This window comes from Chaetura pelagica, unplaced genomic scaffold (assembly GCF_000747805.2).
Source record: "Chaetura pelagica isolate M959 unplaced genomic scaffold, ChaPel_1.0 scaffold109, whole genome shotgun sequence".
NCBI lineage: Eukaryota > Metazoa > Chordata > Aves > Apodiformes > Apodidae > Chaetura > Chaetura pelagica.
The window spans coordinates 703,035-711,461 of record NW_009970725.1 but is presented as its reverse complement, the minus strand read 5'-3'; positions in this window follow the sequence as shown (position 1 = coordinate 711,461).

Genomic DNA, 8,427 nt, shown 5'->3' with positions numbered 1-8,427 from the left:
CCCCCCCCAACAAAAAGTGATTGCACCAATAGATCTGCTTTTTATGAGTAAGAGGTAAAAAGTGTGGCTTGCTTTTTCCTTATCAGTAGTTCAGGTCTGTGCTGTGGCATCTGCTGACTGCTGGCTAGGAGAATCTGCAGAAAGAAAAATGCTAGGAAAATTTATTAATCAGTAATGAGGAAATAAGCATGTGAAGAACAAAGAAGATACTAAAAGCAAAAGTAGTGACTTTATAGTTTTTCATTATAAGGAAAGACAAAAAGGACAGATACCAGGAGGTATGCAACTGCAGGTAATCTTTCAGTGCCAGAAACACATGCTTGCTGATGTAACTCCATCTTCACTTGCAAGGTTTTCCTGTTTAGATAGGCAGCAGGGTAGCTTTACTGCTAAATGGATCTTGTGTTTAGTTGGCCTAAGATTAAAAAGAAAAAATTCAACCAAACAAAAACAACAAAAGCAACAACAACCAAAAAAAATTAAAACCCCACAACTTTTGCAGCTCTGTCAAGTTCTGAAAGCTGCCAAGAAACCTCTGTATTATGCCCTGCTCCTACCACTGATTATACACACAATCTGGCCCTGAAAAGAGACAAGACATATTGTAGTGCTAGCTATGAGCTCAGGGCGTTTTCTGTGCTTAGTTACAGTGCAAGTTAGATTAACAGTTTTTCAGTTGGACTTTAAAGAATATATGAGAATTACTAATACATTAGAAGGCTGGTTCTTCCCTTTGAGAATAAAGTGAGAACTGTTCTTCTTTGAAAATACTTTATTTTTCTATTGAAAAATAATACTTTTTGTGTGATAACCTAACTTTCAGTATTTTACAGGAATATATCACATTCTAAAAAACAGCAATGAGAAGGCTACCTAGAACAACGCAGATATATATGTCTTCTTTCTCTCAGAAAGGTTCCATTTGAAAGGCAAATGTAGCATCTTCTTCATTAAAGTACCTTTTGTGCTGCAGAAAGTTTTAACCAAGCAGCTACGTGATTCTCCTCAGCTCTGTACTTCCCTGTGCCCTGTGTGTCTGTGGGACTGCCTTAGCTGGCAGCTGCTCCTCCCAGCACCTGCAGAGTTTTTAGGGGGGTAGTTCCCAGGTTCCAGCAGGTAGCAGGTTGGCTATACTACAGATACTGCTTTTGGGGAAAATGGGCTCCCTCTGGTGAGTGGTTGAGTCGTTGTCAGCTGAACCACCTAGGTGTTCCTTCTTAGTTCACATTTTATTTTCAAACGGGCGATCACAGTACTTGAACACACATATGCACTGTTTGGTGACTGTCAACACTCGTCTTTGTTTCCTGAAGCGCAGTAGGTCTTGCAAGCGTAAATCTTGCAATATTTCTCTAGCTTGAAGGGAAGGGCAGGAGACTGACTGCTGGAAACAGATGCCTATTATAAGTTAGGTATTTCAGTTGTGCAAGATAATTTTGGCATGGTTCAGTTCTAACTCTGGCCTTAATAAATCACTAGTATAGCTGGCTAATATTTCTAGCATTTTTCAGTTTATCCTGTGCTGAGCGACATAGTATCTTTACTTTTTGCAGGATACCTGTCTAAACAACAACAAAAAAAAAGCACAAATCCGCTTTCTTTTGTAGCAAGTATATTTGTGCATATGTAAACCCAGAAACTAAAGCTCTGTGATAACCACATGGCTTCGTTAATTCAAACTTCTCCAAGCTTTAATGGTAGAAGGCTGTTAACATGGTACATGTAGGTACTACATAAACTGTCTCCAAAAGAAGATTTGACTGAATTTTTAAAAGCTGAAAATATTTTTCAATTTATCACTGAAGCAAAGTTTCTAAGTTAAATGTTCTTGTAACATTTACATCTAAAGTCCAGCTAAACAGGCATCCTATCTTAATAGAACTGGTAAGCTGGAGATAGCTGGGTAGAAATTGTCTTAGATCTTGCAGGTTGTTTGCAGTAGGACAGTAGGAGTGAGGATCTCTACTTCTTGATCTAGCTACAGAGTAAGTTTATTGAAATTTCTGGGTCTTTTTTCCTTTTTTTTTCCTTTTTTTTTTTCTTTTTTTAAGTTTTCAGTTCTGTGTGATAGCTGCTCTCTCATCCTTTCAGTAAATACCCTTCAAAGGGTGTTGTGAAGATAAAAAGGTGATGTTAAGGGGACAAAGGAAGAGGAAAGGGAACTTTCAGTTCTTAGGTTTTAAACAAACAGAAATAGGCCAGGTAAGTAAAATAGGTGTGACTGCTGAACTGCAACTAGGTAATTCCAAACATGTCTCAAGCCCAACGAATAATGACTGAATCAGAATACAAAAACCAAAACGGGACAAACCAACAAACCAAACAAACAAAAAAAACCAAACCCCACAAACCCACAAAACTCTATTGCTCCACTTAGCTTGGAAGTTTTGCAACTTAGTTGTCTCTTTTTTATTTAAAGTTGCTATCTGTGACAGGCATGATCCCATGAGGAGTTTTGTTCCCTCCTCTCTGACTGCTCACTGGAAATCAAAGGTGTTCAGAACATTGAGCATTAATACATAATAGGCACAGAAATCCTACACTTTGTTGTGCCCTGTAAAGCAAGCAGATGTTTGCCACTGGAAGTCCTACACGTTTGGTAAATAGTTTTAGAAACATGATTCAATTGACTGCTTTGGATTTGGAAGATGTGCAGGTGTCATTTTCTTATCATTTACAACTTTTTGTCATGCTTAAATAGAACATTGTTGGAATAATAATTTGTATTAAAATACTAAATTAATATTAAACTAATATTAAAAGTAAATTTTGGTTTATGTATTGGAAGTATTCAAGGAACATAAATATCAGAAAACTGAACAATTGCAGCTACCAAAAAGTGAAACTAAATTCATTTCATGACATTTCTAGCTGCCTGATCTTTTTCTTTTTGTAGTTTGTTTATCTATCTAAATGTCTCATGTAGTGCACTTGAACACTGAGTGTAATTGCAAAGACACAGCAAAAATCCAGAGCATTTCCACTGGGCAAATTTTAAGATTACAACCTTAAAAAAATTATATTTGATCTGCAAAAATAGCATCAAATTTTGTATTCATATGTCTTGGTTGTAGAGAATGCCCTTTTTGTTCATATATGAACAGACATTTCTTAACATGACCCCTGCATCCAATATCAGGGAAGAAAAGCACAGCAGTTTTTTTGGGTTTTTTTTTTTGCTAAAAATATATGCAATATATTGTCCATCTTTGAGAAAAGTTTTATTCAGCTTTAGTGACATGGAGGTTTTAATTTTGGTCCACTCTTACTTGTTCATCACTGCTGATTCATCGAAGCTGCAGATGGCAAGCAGTTGATGTTTGGATTTAGTCTTTTTCATTTAATAATTTTGTTGGTATCATTAACCCACTTCTACTGAACTGCAAGCATATGATTTTTTCCATATGCTAAAATCCCACATCATCTCTCCTGTGACTGTCAGTAATTGGCATGATGGAACAGTAACTGCCCAGCTACTTGTGTGTATAATGTAACAATTTTATTCTGGCTAAACACAAGGAACTTTACATTTTGAAATTACTATGAAATGTTGCTACCTACTGAAGGTAGTATATCTCTACATATATATATATACACTACAAGACTATAGCAGCATTATATTTAGGAGCATAGTCCTTCTTCTAGACAATTTCTTACAACATTCATTCTTTTGGCCTTGTTAGGGATACTGTGGGACCTGAGTGCACCAAAGAAGAAACTTGTGTCACTGTAGTATATCTGAAGTCAGCTTTTTAATTGTGCAGTTATACCACTTGTCCTTCACTAAACATCTAGCATGTCAGAATAAATCTTAAATTGTACAAGTTTGTAGTAGCCCTGCTGACACAAAACCAGCATAAATATAAACGAAGGCTAGGCCAAATTGTTTAGTTCAGTTGAGATCACTGATCTTTTGGAGTGGCTCCAGCATTGTATAAAGGATTTTTTATATATATATATTTTTTTTTAACTTGTATGTACTTAAGTACGAAAACTAACAAGGATTTCTGTTCTTGGAAATTCAAATGTAGGGGGGGTTCTACCTGACCCCAACTACTGTACTGCTTCGTGGTCCCATGCAACTCTTTCTTAAAGTGGACAAAGTTGGGAACTCCTTCTGTAATCCAAGTGTTGTAAAATTAGTTTACTGAGAAAAAGGTGACAGGTAATCTTAGTATCATTTATTTATCTTAATATTAAAGGAGTAGATAAATTTGTGAAAATAATGGGTGGTGAGCCTTGGATCCATATTACAGTGGTTTTGTTTTGTTGGGTTGTTTTGTTTTGTGGTGGTTTGCTTTTTTTTGTGTTTTTTTTTTTGAGGAAAGTGCCATTTCTAGGCTTCCTTTCGATGTTGTTTAAATTGAGTAGCATTTACCGTTGACCTTACTGGAATTGTTTTGGGTTCACGGATTATCTGTCTGGAATAGATACTACAGAAGAGTACTAGCACTCGTGTCAGTTAAACTTGTCATTTCCCGTTGATTCCTATACATTTGATTTATGTCTTCAGGCCGGGTAGGGAAGGCGTTACAGCCACATGAAAGCCAAGCCCAGGCAGTCCCGTGGGCGGCAGAGTTAACTCCTTCCTAGGAGAGAGCAGGTTGACGGCTCTCCTCCTCACCTCAGGTCCTCCAGAGAGGGCTGCGGGAAAGTGGGCGGCCCCCCGGGGAAGTCAGAGGGGCAGGGGTCCAGCGGGCTGCTAGAGGGGCCGGGCGAGGGGGAGCGGCGGCCGCGGGAGCCCACTCGTGTCTGGCGGGAGGCGGGAGCGCTCTTACCTCGGAGCGGGCGTCGCGCACGTCCCTCTCCCTCCGACAGACGCCCTTCAGTCCTCACATGCGGGGACACCGTCGCTTAACACACCCCGAAGCATCCGCCCACAGATGCAGCAGCTTATTGCGCGGGGACCGTGCTGTTGGTCCCGCAGCCTGTTGTCCGTCCCCAGCAGCGGCAGAGCCCGGGGGGCTGGGACGTGTTTCCACGGAGCCGGCTCCGCACCGGGTGCTGCGCGCAGTTAGGAGCAGAGAGCTTTTTGCGGGTTTGGGTGTTTGCTAGAAAGCAATTTGCAGATTAAATTGACGCAGGCGAGCCAGTAACTTTTTAAGTGTTGGGGACTATTACCTTGTTGTGAAGTAGTTAACGCTCCATCGATAGTTACAGATTTATTTTTTCTTCCCCCTGTCCCCACCCCGTCCCCCTTTCAATAGTGGGTCACTCCCCACCAAGACCTCTCTGTTCCACGGACTTTCTAACTGCCAAGTCCCGAAAAGCCTTAATCTCCCTGAAGGGAGATTACTTGCACCACGCAGCGTTATCGGGCTGGGCTACATTCATGTAGTGGTTTTGAACTGTTCTACAGAGGCAAAGCGTGTTGCCTTTAAATACGCGTTAAAAAAAGGCTCTTGTCTTGAGAAACTGCTCGACTCGCAGGAAACCCTCCGGATGTTTGCTGCTTTTCATGTGGCATTTGTGGTCGGCTCTGATAACGCTGGGAGCACCACTTCCAACACCGCATTCTGTAATGGACCTGAAATAGAAACACATCTCTCGCCGGAGGATCCCCGCTCTGCGCCCCCGCGCTCTGTGCTGGCGGGTTTAAAAGGTCAATAAATCAGAAGGATGAACTCTCGGCGGCATTGTTAGGTTGGGAAAGTTAACGAATGACCCCAGGAGTCGTGCGACCATGGAGGTTTCAGGAGCGTCAGGAGAAGCTCTTCACTAAGCGCTTCAGGGAAGTGAGGTATAAGCAGGGAGCACAACTTGAGGCAGAATCAGCGCTGTGCGGTGTGCTTTAAAGTTACAGTTCGAAAACACCAAAAGAAACAAAACAGAAAGAGAGAAAAGCTGTGAGATAATCTGCTTCTGACACCAGGAGCATTGAAAGGGTCACAAACTGCCAACAGTTTCTGTACAAACCAGGGAGCTTTTACTTTCTCGGCTTAGATTCAAAACACACCTTTCTTTCTTTGATCCCAGATCAATGAGCTGTAGAAGCAGTTTGCACAAATCTCCCAAACAAAGTCAGCGGCGGTTTGCTTAGTTTATTACCTCATGTTCATTATATAGAAAAACATTTTATTTTCTGCTGGAAGTGACAGCCCTGAAATTGCCGTAAAATGTATTTGTAAGCAGTCCCTCCACTCGCTGTACTTTTTCAGTGCCAGTTTGCAGGATTTGTTCTCTTGACTCACGAAATTGTCTTTGCTAAATAGAGTAAAAGGGACTGCTTGGCCTTTAAACAAGATCGGCTGGTAAAATAGAGGGAGTACTCTCTTCTGGGTGTTATACTTGTAAGCGGTCAGTTTTGTCCGAGGCAGTAATATGGCGTGAGCTGGGAGCTGCTGTGGGAGTTACTGGAAAGGCAGCGACTTGCTTAGTTAGGGCAGCGCATTGTTGCCTTCTTGATTTTTGTTTTGCTTGGAATTTATTTTGCTTTCTCCCCTCAGCTGAGTGTTTTGTTCTCTACAGGGGAAAATATGCACCCTTTTCTCCTGCATGAGTTTACTGCAGACACGGTTCGGATTGGGTGGAACTCAGAATTTTCTCTGGGTATCGGCCACGCTTGGGTGCATGACCTGTCCTCGGGCAGCTGGCCTAGGATGAAGGGCTCCGAGTCCTGGCACGCCGGGGCTGGGAACGTCACAACCTCAACCATAAAACCAAAGTCACTGTCACACCAACCTTTAAAAGGTACGCCCTAAGTTAGTGTCCCAAAGGCGTTGGGCTGAAAAATACTGAAAAAGCACTGAATTCCCTAACAAGCCTTCCTAGGTATTACCACAAGTTCTGTAAATGACGGTCGGCTTTGCATGTGGAGTGTGCCCCGATGAACGTCACAATAAATGTTGAAGGCATTATGCTTTTCAAGAAGGGTGTTATTATATATGATATATATGATATAAATATATGATATAAATGATATATATGATATAAATATACACATGCATATGTGTAGGAGCGTTGTTTTCGCCTCCGCTGCTTTTTACTGCACCTGATATAAGAAAGAAAGACATGGAATCTCTGTCTCTCGATGTGGTGGACTATCTTGGGTGTTTGGAAAAAAACCAAACAGCAACAACAACAAAACCAAATCAAACCAGGGAAAAAAACCCCACAAACTCCCAAGCAAATAAACCCCCTAAACCCTTCTTTTTGCTTGGTTTTAAGCAGCTACTAGTATTTTGGGAATGGTTTTGGCTTCTCGCAACAGAGAAGGATACGCGACGCCATTAGTCTGGAAAGATATCGTTGGTTAAAATTTCTAACAAACGGAGAAGAGCAGAAAGCACGAATGCAGAAGTGTCTCGGGAATTATCCGCCCCGGTGTGAGTCCTGGGCAGCCACCGTTCGCCACCGCGTTATCCTTTTTAGAATATCAACTGGCTGTCAAGCGTAAAGGAGCAGGTTTTACCTTGCAAGAAACAGGAAATTCAATGTTAGAATAAGTCAGTGGTGTTACTGGGTTCATTAATTTAATTTCAGTGAGAATTCTTACAGTATTGGTTTATTTGATTGAAGTGGCTACCCAAACAAAAGTGTTCTTAACCAAATAAAACTCCTTGATCTTCAGTTTAAAGCTCAGCGGTTTCTCAAATAAGCATCGATGCATTTAATAGCACCACATAACAATGCAAATACTAATGAGAGTGCCCGTGAAAACGCCGTATTTTACATTAGTTTGTAATCCAAAGAAGAACATTAATGGTAGAGGTAGAATTTCTATTTGTTGAAGTCATAGACTTGTTCCAAATACATATTTGTATTTATAGTTTGTTTATTCAGACAAACCAGATAAATCTTGGACAAGGCAATTAAACAAGCAAGAAATTCTGCAAAGCTCAAGTTAAATAATAAGTCAGTCAACTTACGTTACATATAATTAATATTTGATCTTTTGGAGATACTGAATAACTTTATTAGGTGAAAAGGAGGACAGAATATATTTCAGACTTTACTCCGGATTGAGTATGCTACTGTCCCACGCACTTTCATCTTTCATGGACTGACGAGGTAAAATATGTCAAGGCAGGACGAGACGGCAGGAAACCGGTGTGAGACATGGGTCCTGATTTGGCTTATTTTGCCTAAGTTACTTTTCTAGTCAGCAGATGAAAGAAGCCCCTTGTGTCCCTCTGGTGTTACGGGGTATCTGGGTGTAGCTGGAAATGATCAGTCCCGTCCACCTCTTTCCTGTCTCCTTTGCTCATCCATCTGTGGCCGTGCCGATGACTGGAGGGTGACAGATGACAGCGCGGGAGCGCACGGCCTCGGCGGGCTGCTCCCGCGGCTATTGCGGGGAGCAGGGCTGAAGGCCACGCAGCGGTTACCAATGCGCTGTAGATTCCCACGAACGACGGGGGCGGGGACACAACTTCCCGGGCCTGGCCCCGCGACCTGCTCAGGTGCCGGGCCGGGAGGAGCCCCGGG